Raw genomic sequence first — 13,022 nt, forward strand, 5'->3', positions numbered from 1 at the left:
CTGTGCTGAGCCCTTTGGAGCCACTGAGTAGCATCTTCCTGAGGTACCTGTGCGGACATGTGCTTCAGCTCCTGGGAAAGACTGGAGCACTGAGATTACAGCCGCAGTCTCTGCTTCTCCTTCCCTTTTGTCATGCTGCTCCAAACCAGAAGGTGTTTATACTGCCAGGCCAAACGCTCCCTCTCTATCACACGGCAGAAGAAAGAAGGAGGCAAGCAAGCTTCACGCCTTGGCAGAATGACCGTAACGCCAGTTCAGCGTGCCTCCCCCTCTGCCCACCTGTGCCTGGCTGTCGTGGTTTAGGCCAAATCCACCACTGGGGACCCGAGGGACCCCAGATGGGACCGACAGATGCTCCCCTCTACCCCTCTTCAAGGAGAGAGGCAGAGGAGGAAAAAGAAACTTATGAGTTTAGAAGGAACTAAACTACTTTAATGAAATATTAATAATAAAATAAAAAGAAATAATGAAAAATATATACAAAACCGTATCAAGCTCCCGAGATGACAATCACGTCACCGGCTGGCACTGGGGCAGTCCCAGGCTGGACTCAGTGATGGACGGGAACTGGATTCCAGATCTGGATTCAGGATTGAGATCAAAGGCAGATGGACAGAGTCCTCCTCAGATGTCGGCCATTGAAGGAAGAGCGCTGACCCTTTGATCCCTCAGCTTTTATACTGAGCATGAGGCAGATGGGATGGAATACCCCGTTGGTCAGTTTTGGGTCACCTGTCCTGGCCGCTCCTCCCCGCAGGTGGGACCCCACTATGCTTTTCTGCTTCCGACCCTCCAACGGGGCAAATAACAGAGTTGGTTGGCCTTGGGGGTTACAGCAATAAGTATAAGCAGGAGCCTCTCTGCATCCCATGCCTGGGCATCGGCTATAGACATAGGTCTTATCACTCTGAGGGAGTGAACACTGTCTGCACAATATGCAGTTAATTTCAGTAGTTAGAAGAGGCCCAGCTAAGAAGCGAAGTTACTGAACAAAATTGGTTCCCTTTTACCTCAAACCAGGACACTGGCAGCACACCCACAGGCACGGAGCAGGAGTGGTGGCAGGAACTGCCTCCAGCCGGCTCCTCGTGGTCCTACCTCTCGCTGGTGCACTGTGCAAAGAGAGGAGACCCCCAGGACCACCTGGCTCTAAGGGGTAATCCCCAGAAAGCACAGCACGCAGGGGTCATTGGCTGTGGAGAGGATTTTTCACCTCTTCTTCGTCTTCTACACATTTTTCCACTCTACAGGAGCCTTTACTCTTTTGAATTACAAAAATACTCCAAAGTTCCTTTGGAGTTCGCAGGGCTGAGAATCAGCTTCTCTTTACGCAGCCTCACGGTTTAATTGCCGTCCACTGTGTATCATGGTGTTGTCCATCAAGGAGCTTCCTAGAGCTCAATGAGCCAGACACGTAAGCTTCACAAGCATGCAAATATAGATATATGTATTCCAAATAACTTCTCTCATTGCTGAAGTGCAGCCACCCCGCCATGAATGGTGGCAATTTTTCAACAATGTGCAGCTGCATTACAAAACTGTGCAGGACAAGAAGCAAAGGATACCTCATTTCGAGGAAACCCGGGAGGAATCTGAGGTTGGCTCCATAGAATTAATCCCACGTGAATATGTCTCCTGACCAGGTTAAATATTTGGCAAGTGGAAAGGAAACGAGAACATATTTCATCAATATTGAGCCTTTAATTTGCTTATATTTGAACCCTTTTGTGCATATGAACCTTGAAAATAGCTTGTGATTCAACATCAAATGTTTTTGTGTGGTTGTCCTGCCAAGTGAAACTTGTTTGAGCTCCATTGATGTTCCAATACCAACAATTGATACAATCTGGCTAAACCCTAAATTTCCATTTGTTATGCTCTTTGAATGTTTCCAATACTAAATAAAGTGTCAAAAAATGAGATGGATCTGTGAATATGTTGGAGAGCAAAAAAAGGGGTTACGTGCACTGATTTGTATATTGAGTGAATACCAAAAGTTCTTGAATCTGTCTAGGGTGCCAGAGTTGGTGCCAAACTAACTCCAACCAGCTTTTCCAATACCATCTCCCCTCATTAAGCTCTCAGGTGGACCAGCTCTAGAAAATGCTGACAAGATCAACACGATGGTGCTTCCAGCAGGGTCTTTCAGCACCACCTAATGAATGGCAAGGCTTTTTCCTGGCAACACCCGCAGGTCTGTGGGAATTCCTCAATCGCAGATTGAATAAGACGAGAGTCTGGGGCAAAAGAGAAGCAAAATACATGGCTTGAACAGAATATCTCTGCCTGCAGCTTCCAATTGAAAGCTCATCAAGGAATAAGTCGAAACAGCCTGCCTATATATAGTGACTTTAGTTTTGCTCAGGTTTGTTTGACTTAGCAACAGGTTTGCTACAGGTGCTTTGTGTTCTCTACAGGTTTGCTATTTTTTTTTTCTTTTGGAATGAAATAAGGACAGATTATAGCAAAAAATAAAAAAAAAAAGATTATAACAGATTCTTTGCGAGCCTGACATAAAGCCCTGGCAGATTTTTAAATCCTCTTTTTCACCCACTTAAAAGAAATACTGGAAAACAAGGAAGAGAAAATTCAGTTTTATCTTTCTATGATGAAGTTTTATAGTCCTGCCAGTGATACGTGCATGCTACCATATAAACTGGTGGCAGCACTGAAGCACTGAAGTCTACAGTGGTATCTCTGGCCCTTCTTTTTTCTTTTTTCCTTTTGTGGGAGGTTGCAACAAGGACGTGCTACTACCGTCACGCTTAATGACTCCTGTGATGCACAGCAGCAACTTCAGTTTTGATCTTTAACTGGGTTCTTTGCAATTCAGCTCAAATGCTTACTGGACAGACGCATGTTTTCCCCGCTTAAATTCTTCTTGCAGTGGGCACCAGGGTGCTTTGCTTCCCTGAGCCTCCCGGGATTTCGCTAACAGAGGGAGCGTGTGTGTTTGTGGGGGGGATGTTTCGAGCTTTCCAAGACTGTGCTGCCATCTCCTGATCAAACCTGAGGCTTCCCCTGCTGCAAGCCGACCGGGACGAAGTCGAGCAACCTTTTGCCTTTTCTTTCCAGAAAGGACAGTAAGTGGCCTTTGACCTGTGGCTGTGCCGGTACCTGCTCTGCGAGGACCCGCGCCCCCTTCCTCCCGCCCGCTCTGCTCGGCGTGCGGGTTTGTGCAGAGGATGCTCCTGAGCAGCGGGCACTGCGGCTGGATGTGGAGGAGGACCAGAGCTGCCGGGGGCTGCTCCTGCTCAGGGCTCTCCCCCCAGTTTGCCCCAGCAGGCATAGGAGAGGCTGGGCAAAAGCTTTGCCCATTCTGGGAAGATGAGGAACAATTTCTGAATTAAAGTTTTTGTGGAAATTCAACCTTCATTTTTAGAAAAGGCTTTTTCTGATATGTCCAAACCCAGCTTTTTTGATGCATTCACTACTTGCCCACCTCCAAGGTACAGCCTGAGGCATGTAGGTCTTTTTTCTGATCTCCTCCCCTCTCCCCACCTCAATACTGTGACTTTCACCTTTTACTTCTCCCTGCTCGCTTTCCTCTCCCACAGAAGATGCTGTACCAGCTGCCCCCCTGCCACTTGCGCTCCTCCTTTACCTCGCATGGAAGGATGGTGTGGCTGTGGCAGGCATCCCTTTTTCCCATGACACAAAGGGTACTTTTTGTGTTTCCCTCCCCCAGCAATAACACTGGGCCACGGTATTATGGCAAGTAGGGCTCAGTTCTGACCACAGATTTAGTAAAAAAATCACTGCCAGCCGTGAGCCCGCCCTCTGCCCTACTGGTGGCTCCTCTACGGCAACAACTACACAGCTGTTCATGCAACGCATCCACACTGCATTTGCACTGCACCACGCACCCTGACCTGCACTGTGCCCAGCATTGTGCACCACACCGGCACTGCACCCACACCATGCCCCGCATCACATCCCACACTGTGCCCAGCACTGCACCTGCACCACGACCTGCACCGTGCTCACCCCACAACCTGCACTGCATCCCACACCATGCCTTGCACCACGCACCACACCACCCCACAACCAGCACCACACTTGCTCCACACCCAGCACCATGCCCAGCACAGAATCACAGAATAACAGATGGTCAGGGTTGGAAGGAACCTCTGGAGGTCATCTAGTCCACCCCCCCCGCCAGAGCAGGGTCACCTACAGCAGGTTGCACAGGATGGCGTCCAGGCGGGTTTTGAATGTCTCCAGAGTGGGAGACTCTACCACCTCTCTGGGCAGCCTGTTCCTATTTATAAGTATCGATAAGAGGGGGGATCTTATTAATGCTTTCAAATACTTAAAGGGAGGGTGCCAGAGGGATGGGAGGAGTCTTTTTTCTGTGGTGCCCATTGATAGGACGAGGGGTAATGGGCACACGCTTGAACACAGGAAGTTCCATCTTAACATGAGGAGGAACTTCTTCACTTTGAGGGTAGCGGAGCACTGGAACCGGCTGCCCAGAGAGGTTGTGGAGTCTCCCACTCTGGAGACATTCAAAACCCGCCTGGACGCTGTCCTGTGCAACCTGTTGTAGGTGACCCTGCTCTGGCAGGGAGATTGGACTAGATGATCTCCAGAGGTCCCTTCCAACCCTGACTATTCTGTGATTCTGTGATCCCCCCTCAATCTTCTTTTCTCCAGACTAATAAGACCCAAGTCCCTCAGCCTTTCCTCATAAGAAAGATGCTCCGATCCCTTAATCATCTTAGTAGCTCTTCGCTGGACCCTCTCCAGCAGTTCCCTGTCCTTCTTGAACCGGGGAGCCCAGAACTGGACACAGTACTCCAGATGCGGCCTCACCAGGGCAGAGTAGAGGGGGAGGATGACCTCCCTCGACCTGCTGGCCACACTCTTCTTGATGCACTCCAGGATGCCATTGGCCTTCTTGGCCACCGGGGCACATTGCTGGTTCATGGTCATCCTGTTGTCCACCAGGACTCCCAGGTCCCTTTCCACAGAGCTGCTCTCCTGGAGTTCAGCCCCCAACCTGTACTGATGCATGGGGTTATTCCTCCCCAGGTGCAGTACCCTGCACTTGCCCTTGTTGAATTTCATTAGGTTCCTCTCTGTCCAACTCTCCAGCCTGTCCAGGTCACTCTGGAACGACCACGACCTGCACTGCGCCCCGTACTGCGCCCACACCACGACCCGCTCCGCGCTGACATTGCGCACCGTACCGCCGCATCTCTACCACCAGGGGGCGCCCCAGGGCCGAGGCGGTATCGGCTGCCCCGGCTGCCGGCGGCAGCAGCGCTTACTTATTTTATTTTATTTTATTTTATTTTATTTTATTTTATTTTATTTTATTTTATTTTATTTTATTTTATTTTATTTATTTATTTATTTTTATTTGTTTTGTTTTGTTTTTGTTTTATTTTATTTTATTTTACTTTACTTTTTTTATTTTCATTATTTTGCCTGAAAGCAAACCAGCCCTACCTATGTTCTACCCGTGCTTGGTAGGTCTGAGGGTGCATTTTGCAGTGAGGATTTCAGGGATGCACCTGCTGGCTTGAAAGGAACGAGTAAAACATTACCTGCCCCGCTGTCCATCTATAGTGGCAAAGTATTTCCCTCTCAGACATTCAGTAGCTCTCCTGCAACCAAAATCAGAGCGATATTTATTCTTTAGCCCCTACCCGCCTTATTTATTCAGCTTTATTTATCTCAATAAACGAGCCATTATCGGAAAATCTTTTTCGCAATAAGGAGCGAATTTGCTACTGTGTTCCTTCTCATACCGAAGTAAAGATTTAATGGTAGCGTATCACCTCTCTTACAGTATGTTTTCTGTCACTAAAGTAATGGCAAGTGGAATAAGAGACAGGTGGTGGTATCTATAAACTCTGCTAATGGCCCCATCAACATATGTTTAATGTATTCTAAACTATATTTCACATCCTACTGTTGCTAGTACATTTCCTCTGGCACCTCTTCTCAACAAAGAAATTTGGAGAGGAAAGGAAACATTAATAAACCCAAAGTGTTTAATTTAAAAGCAGATATAAAGTTTAACGCTGCTCGTAAGGAGGCTTATTTGACAAGAGAGCAGCTTATTATAGACCTCAATAATTTTGTTGCCAGCATTAGCGAAAGACTTTGGCAAAGCAAAGGCTTTTTAGATACAGTTATGGCCTTTCTGCTGCATTTGGTGTTTGATCATGTCATGCAACTGCATCGCTTTCTAATGGATTACAAAAGTCGGCCGGTCATGAGACAACTCTGGGTAAATGTTTGTTGGGAGAAAAAAAGGTCAGGTCTACTGTTGGAGGTAAGTTTTCCGCCGCTTAGCGTTTTAAAACCTATCTTCCTCTATTAAAAATGTACTTTGTGTTCTAACGCGCAGGTGTATTTCAGGTTGGATTCAGATTGGTGAGGCCTTGAGCAAGCCTGAGCTGCCATCTCACCTCCAAACTTTCAGAGGGTGAGCTTCGGGTGGTGGGAACTTGCCTTCCTCCTCCTCCTCCTTGCGCCTGAAGAGCCGCCAGCACAGCAGGGCCATAATCCCCGGCAGCGTCACCGAGTGCTTTAAGAGCACCGATAACAGTGATGACGGCACTGATAGTCCTTGTGCCGGCAATCTCTATCCAAAGCCTTGCCAACGAGTGCGGAGTGAAGTCAGCTGTCTTCAGAGTGCTCCTACAAAGAATTACTGCTGCGGGAATAGTCTCGTGGGAGCGTGTGGAGGCAATGCTCCTGCCATTAGGACCAAATTCTGCCTGATCTACTCCTAAAATCCCTACTGAAATCAACATTTAGTGTGGCAGAGAAAGGCGGGATTTGGGTGCCATGGTTTCTAGCTGCCCTGCAGAGGTTATCCCGGACATGCATCATATGAAAGAGCTACCGTCGGGCAGCCGGACTTAATAGCACTATTACACTTGATCACCAGGAGCACTTTCTTCCAAAGATCTGTGTTTCTTGAAAAACATTGTAACTGCGATGTTAGCATGCTTTTCCTGGTGATGGGCTCATCTAGCCATGATCATGGCCTGAAATCACTTGAACTGCCCAAGTTTCTTGTGCCTTGCTCGAGATACAAGGCCCTTTCCAAAGAGTGGCCACTTGATGTGATACTGGGGCCAAAAAAACAGAGTCATAACCAGTTGTATAGTGTCAGTTCAGGAGAGATGAGGAGCCTTTAGGTACCAAACCCCAGCTGAACTGTAGAAACCCAAACTCCTATGCATCACTGCATATGTGATCCGGTCACCAGTAGGAATTGCCTCCTCAGAGAAGGCAGCCTCAGTCCTTAGCTCCTGTCAGGGTTCAGAAGGAGAAGGAGGTGGTGCTTTCACTTCACAGCTTCTCCCTCAGGGTATCTGGCCAGGCAAGGGGTGCCCAGGGTCATCTTCCTCTCCTGGTGGAGAAGAGTCCTGCTCCCAAAACTGGGTGCTGAGCCCAGTGGTTCTGGGTGAAAACAGTCATTAAAGAGTTACTGGCTTAAATACAGAATTATCCCGGGAGCAGATAGGGCAATTGTGTCCTGCCTGTGCTATGGGGAGAGGCTGAGATCTCATACAAGCTTCTGGGTTCAGCCCTGGGCTCAGTTTTATTAAAATGTTATGACTGTGCCTTATTTCTTTGGATTGATTTCCTAGCTACCAGTACATACTTAGGGTAAAAAAGGGAGGCAAGTGCAAGAATAAAAGAAATTACTAGAAATTCAGAAGGCCTCTAAAATATGCTCTAAAGGACATGCTATTATAGATAGTAACAAAATCATTTATTATCATACTCTAGGAAAAAATACAAATATCTTCTATTCATATAAAGAAATAATTCAAATTGCTTTTGTGCTGTCAGTGCTATGCCAGAGTCATGCTCTGATTTCCAACAGAACATTAGTTTATGTTTTTTTCTGTTATTACAAATGTTCAGTTCCATGCTAATGAAATGAAGCACTTCAACCTGCACTTAGTCTTAATTGAAAGTCAATGAATCTACTCATATATGTAAAATTAATTAAATAAAAGCACGACTGGAATATGCAGCGATCTGCAGAATCAGGCCCTGGAAATGTTTCCTCTTTCGTCTTAATGATTCTCCTTTAGATTCACTAGGGTGTCCCTTCCCCCCAGTTTAAACCAGTGCAGCTCTCTGTCCCGAATGCTGTTATTTACGAGGAACCCCAGGGAAACAGGTCAGCTACTAGACACTCGTATTTGACTTAGCAAATATGATCTCAGAAACCCAAAGGTATTCTTCATCTCTCACACTCTGCAAAAAAAAATAATATAAAGGGGTGACACAATTGTGAGAACTCCTCCATGTCACAGTGTCACTGCTGGAGCCTGTTCTCCCTCTTTAGCTTCTGATTTTGCTTTGGGCTGAGCGAGGGTCAGTGTTGAGAAGAGGCATTGAAGAAGATCTCCCGTTTGTCTATTTTTGCTTTTACTTTCATGAGTCCACACCTCTCGTCACCAGCTTGTCAGACCCTGCTTTTACCCACCCAGCTCGGTAACAGAGCAGTGCCTCCCAGTGCTTCATACGGAGCGCGGATGGCGGGTATCCGGCGCTGTGTCGTGGTGGAAGCAGATGGGACCAGCTTTTAGCATATCGCTAATAAAGCAGAGCCGGACTTCCTCAGACTCTTCCGCCTCCATGTTTGTTGATGTCTATAAGGGATGCAAGCCAACAGAGGGAGGGTTCGTCGCTGTTAAAGAATATGTAGAATAAGCACCCGCTCAGCAAAGACCAAGACCCAGGCTCTCAGCTGCAAGAGCACGGCTTAATGACACTTTTCGACAAAGTGCTGTATAGAGTTGCCGCTTTCCCTGCATGTGAAAGATCAAATTTGTGCCGTTCGAAATCATCCCCAAATTTTCCTTTCCCTGTGCCTTCCCACGTCCTCTTATTTTTCGCTATAAAATCCGTGGTCTAAAATAAAACGTTGCTTATTTCACCGCATTTTATTTTCATGTTATATATAAATAACTTTACCTTTTTTTACCTGTGTATTGATTCCTGGTAAGGTGCTAACAACTGTCTCGGTTGTACGCTTGCAATACTGGACTTTACATACAGTGTTGCTGAGCCTCAGCTTGCAGTATAGTATTGCAGTGTGTTTCCTTAGGTTTGTTTGTGGCTCTCTCACAGCCGCCCATTGATACTAAAGCAGGGATGGTTAACAAATACCGGCTGGGAAAATCAGTTGATCTTCCGTTTGCCGAAGGCCTGATGGAGAGCTGTACTGCAGTAGCTAATGCAAAGTTCTGGTTAAATATTGTCCTACCGTTTGCACTATGCCGTCTGTTGTTTTTACACTAAAGGCTTAGCAGAGGTTGGAGGCAGTATTGACTTTGTAATTAAACTATTTTAACTTCAGGATTTTGTAATCACCGTACTTAAACCATCTGTTATGGTACATGGGTGATTCCCCCACCCCCCGCTCCACCCCTCCGCTGCGGGAACAAAACGCCATCGTGTTTTCTTGCAAAGCCCCTCTTAACCATGGGGGTAGAAAGAGAAAATGAGGATAATTTCCTAAGACAACGTGCAAAAGCTCGCGGTGCTTTCTCTCTTTGCGAGGGGAGGTGCACGTAGGATGTCCACTCCTCCTGGCTCCTCCTGCCCCCTGGTCCCAGGGGGGAAGTAAAGAGCTTCTTAGCGGGGCACCTCCCTCTCCTTACTGTCTGCTCGGCCCTCGCCAGGGACTTCCACTGGGAGAAGCAAGGAAAGCAAGGGGATGGAGCCTGAGCTCTACCAGGGTAGAGCCTGGTGAGTGGGCTTGCTCGTGTGAGGAACCACCGAGCTCTGCGCTCAGGGAAAGAAAACAGAAGCAAGGGTTAAGGCAGAAGGCAGAGCAGCAGATTTTGTGAAGCTTTTTGTGTCAGTTGACCTACCTGTGTACCTCCCTTGCTGACCAGGACATCCAACACCTTGTATCTGATGTTCTCAATGCTGCTCAAACAGTAGCGATGCTGCCTGTATAGTCTTAGGCAAATCCTGAGGGATTTGACTACTCCTGCAAGTTGCACTAAGTCAGTGTGGAGAAAGCCATAGCAAACCAACCCGGGGGTATAACGATCCGGCATTCCCAGCGAAATGAGCATTAGCGCTTGGCAACACCAAATTCGGGACTTTCACCAGAGCAACTAAGTCAATGCAAAGAAGATGATCGTGGCTGAAACAGTTATGATAGTAATACTGCTGGGTGTTAAAACCCGGGCTGTCTTCCTCCAAATCGGTACAACAAATTAACAGCATCTTGTCCTTTCCCCCAGTTGTGTGGGATTCTTTTGTTCTGTTTTGCTTCACTGAGTTGGTTTGGTCTGCAGTTTCAGCAGATACAGGTGCATGCTGAACATGTGCTGAGATAAAGTAGAGATTTTCCTATTTTACATGCATGAAGTTAATAAGAAGTCTGGATTCTTGATTTCTGGTGTGCTGCTTTGAATTTAAATCACTAGATCAGACATCTTTGTGCACCCTTTAGTTAAAAATGTCTTTTAATTCTGCTTCATCCTGCGTCAGTTTTGTGTGTTCACCTATTTTTTCTTACTGGCAGTCAGCTCAGCAGAACTCTTTTGAGCAGCGCACGAGAGAAATGCGCTCTCACATCTTGTCACGTAAACCCGAGGTATTGAAAACAAAAAAAGAGAGATGCAAGTGGCAGGGAACCTTCCCAGTTTTATTGAGCAGAATTCACTTTTTTTTCTCTTGTTCTAGTTTGCCAGAGCGCTTTTCTTTCAGGACAGATGAAAGTGCTAAATCAGACAGCAAATGTTCCATATACCTAAACATTGGATCCAATTGTTCTCCCATGTATCTTGCCGTCACACATGTTGTGTAGACCTACGCTTTGGTCTCGGCCCAAGTTTGTTTGGCATTATAGCTTCTGAAGCTCCCTTTGGGGACAGCAGATACAGCAGTGCTTGAGAGAGGCAGATTTTTGCTTTCAAGCAGTGTGCGCCCACCAGGACTCCCGAGGCTGCGTTTGCACGGGTAGATAAAGGGCTGGCCACCCCTCGGTGTGTCTTACCCGGCCCCTGCCCCACCGACTCGCTTCAGGAACCTGTCTCAGAAAAATGACAATTTCTTCAAAATTCCCGGAGGCTGAAAGAAAATTGGTTAATAGGGCGTGATTCTAGGTAGGTGAGAAATTCCATTTAATTCAATCCCGTCTGACAACAACTGTTCTCAGTGATACTGATTTTCACTGTTTTCTATCCCCATGTAAAGAAATGGCGTATTTCTATTTATTGCCTGCCCTAAACAAGGACCCTCATACCATCTTGTAGTTGTTGTGAAAAAGTGTAGCATTTCACCCGGTGCCACCGTAGGCCAGTGACATGAAGCAATATAGGTTCCCCCCCCGCACGCTCACCCCTACTCTGTGAATTTTGTTTGTATCTGTGTGGTTCTTCAGCACGCGCTTGCCTGGCAAAGCCATTTCGTTAATGCCAGCCAGCAGGAACTGCTGAGTGCGCAACACTTCAGAAGAACTGTTTGCTTACTTGAGAAACTAAATGCAGGTGTGGAAGCCTCGCCTTACCTTTCCAATTGCCAGGAAGCTGAAAGAACGGAGGCTCGCATTTTCAAGCACCGGACCTGCAGTCTCGTGGGTTTTTTACATGTTTTCATGTGGTGTTCTGCTCAGCATTGCAAGGGTGAAGATCTCTTTCTTTAAACGTACGTAGGTAATTATTGCTATAGAAGTAAGTTTTCTATAAGTTAGATGCCTGGATATTTACAGGAGGCATCTCCTATCACTTACAGGATTAAGGATTAGATCCTCATATGTATCAACAGCTCTCTGCAGCCATCAGTGGTAATAAAGCTAAACTCCAAACTCCATTTTCAGAAATGCTGGGCACTTGTTAGCTTATCTCTCTGGTCACCTCCCAGCTTAGCCCCCAGGACATGTAACGCATAGTCAGATGTTGACTAAACACACCTCCTCCAGTGCACGCTATCTGGACATCATCCAATTTCAGCTGAGATGCTGTGTGACACCAGTTCAATCTGCTCTGCTAAGTGACTGGTATTTCTTGGAGCTTGGTGTTAACTCTCATCAATTGCCTTGTTGCAAGGCTGCAGCCAGCCTGGGGCTGGGGCTCACAGCGTAGCCCAAACAGGTGGGCAAACATCTCGCCCTGACCTTGCGGACTGTCCTGAGATTTTACAGGGCCAACGGCCATGAAGGGACTTAAAGCTTGTCATGTACTCTGCTGCATAACTGCTGCATGTCCTGCTGCAAACCAGACTTCTCAACCTCAACTGAGGCATTGAGGATCCCCACGGGATGTGTGGAGAGGCTCATGTTTCACAAAGAATTCATGTGAGCCACAACTCTAAGAATCTCTGTGAGCAACAAGTGCTAAGCAAAGCAAAGCATCCCTCAGGGACAGCCACCTGCCAAAATCTATTTTGCCTGGAGGTAGACGAGAGAAGGACACAGTTCCAGGCCTAAATAGCTCAGCTTTGCTCATGTCTGAGTTGTCGAGGACTCAGGGGCATATCACTTATCATTGACAGATCGTGTGTTGACTGCTGGCAGAAGTAGCATGAACCTCATTGCCAGCTCCTTGAAGAGAGCAGGAGACCTGCGGGCCTTCTTTTGGAATACTGTGACAGGCTGGGGAGGCAAATCTCGTTCACATCGATGATGTAGAGAAGACGTTGAACCTGGAGTGGACAAATTTTTGATTTATACTATTTTGCTGCAGAGGGAATTGCTTGGCTCGAGGGTGAAGCCAGGGTGTACTCCCACAGTTATACAGGACGGACTGTATAACCAGGAAATAAAGATCACTCTGCAAAGCAGAGGAGCAAACCAAGCTGACTATATAGGCATGTCTCTAGTTTCATCTGATGGCACTGTTCCACTTCATGTAAAATTTGGAGCAGGATCAGAGATCTGATTTTCTTCCAAATGAGCAAACACCATGATCAACTGGAATAGATCAATACCAAACTTAATCTGTGGCTTGGTTCATACTTATTTAAGCAAAGTGTTACATCCCCAGTACAATGAACTGAGTCCATTTCAGTCTCATCCTCAA

This window comes from Vanellus vanellus (assembly GCF_965231255.1).
Source record: "Vanellus vanellus genome assembly, chromosome: 3".
In the NCBI taxonomy this organism is placed as follows: domain Eukaryota; kingdom Metazoa; phylum Chordata; class Aves; order Charadriiformes; family Charadriidae; genus Vanellus; species Vanellus vanellus.